Genomic DNA, 1,242 nt, shown 5'->3' with positions numbered 1-1,242 from the left:
TCACAGCGCTGTGCAATCGGCACCACACTCAATTTTAGAATGTTTTCCTCACCCCCAAAGGAAACCCCGTATCCTTCAGGCGTCGTTCCCCTTCAAGCCCCACTGTCCCAGCCCCTGGCAACCACTCGTCTACTTTATGTCTCTATAGACTCGCCGATTCAGGACGCCTGTGAATGAAACCATACAGTACCGAGCCCAGCGTTGTGGACTGCAGTCCTACGTGCTCGCCTACCTCGGTGCAGGGCGGAGGTGGGGCCGGAGACGACCCCCTGCTCAAGGCGAGGGGGAGAAACAGCTCCGAGCCAACAGCAGACGGCATGAGACCGTATACAAGCGCCATTCGGAGTCAGGAGGAGGCCAAAGTGTGCGGTCGCCCCAGCCGTACCGCGCTCCGCTGCGCGCACGCGGCTGGTGCAAAGCCCGCCTCTGAGCAGCCAGCCGCCCCCTCACCCTTGCACACTCTGTAGCTCCCCTGGCGCTCCCAAACAGGGAACTTTCCGTGCCCTCTCCGGCCAGAGCGAGGGCAGCCTGCGGTCTTGTTTCCGCACGCAGCTTTCCTCAATCATCCACAGGCCGCAGCTGGGGCCTCTCCGGAGCCTCCTATAGCCTTGCTGGAAGTTTCAGTCTTTCTTTCAAGTCAAACGGCTGCAGATTCGCTCAGCCTCTCGCCCTGGCATGTGGAGAGACACAGGGCTCAGGGGCATCTGCACAGATGACTCTCTGCTGGCTATTCCCCACTTGTCCTGTACCCTCCTCTGCCTTCCTCTCTTGGCCCTGAGCCCCTGGAAGGCTCGCCTCTAGGGCTGCATCACCCAGACTCCCTTGCCCCCACTGCCACCCAGGGGGCTGCCTGCAAAAGGCAGGGCAGGAGAAGAGACAGGCTGGGGTCTTTGACCTCTGGCCCCTCTCTCTCCTTTTGGGGCTAGGGCCGGTAGCAGCTTCCTTCTGTTGCTAGCTTCCGGATGTCTCCTTATCTCTCGGTGGTTCCCTTTAAAGGTCCCTACTCTTCCCCAGACCTTTGAAAATAATCTCTCCATTAACTTCTTTTCGGTTAAGTTCTTCTGAGATGCCCTCTGTTTCTGCTAGGACTCTGACAGCTACGGTAGCCTTCAGAGACCAATGCCGAAAGGGGACAGGCAGAGCTTGCTAATCTGCCTGCCCCAATATCTACTTTTCTTCTGCCTTAATAAAGTAATACTTGGGGCGCCTGGGTGGCTTGGGCGGTTGGGCGTCTGCCTTCGG

This window comes from Mirounga leonina, unplaced genomic scaffold (assembly GCF_011800145.1).
Source record: "Mirounga leonina isolate KUSES-001 unplaced genomic scaffold, KU_Mleo_1.0 Mir_418, whole genome shotgun sequence".
NCBI classification, from domain to species: domain Eukaryota; kingdom Metazoa; phylum Chordata; class Mammalia; order Carnivora; family Phocidae; genus Mirounga; species Mirounga leonina.
This window is presented reverse-complemented; position numbering follows the sequence as displayed.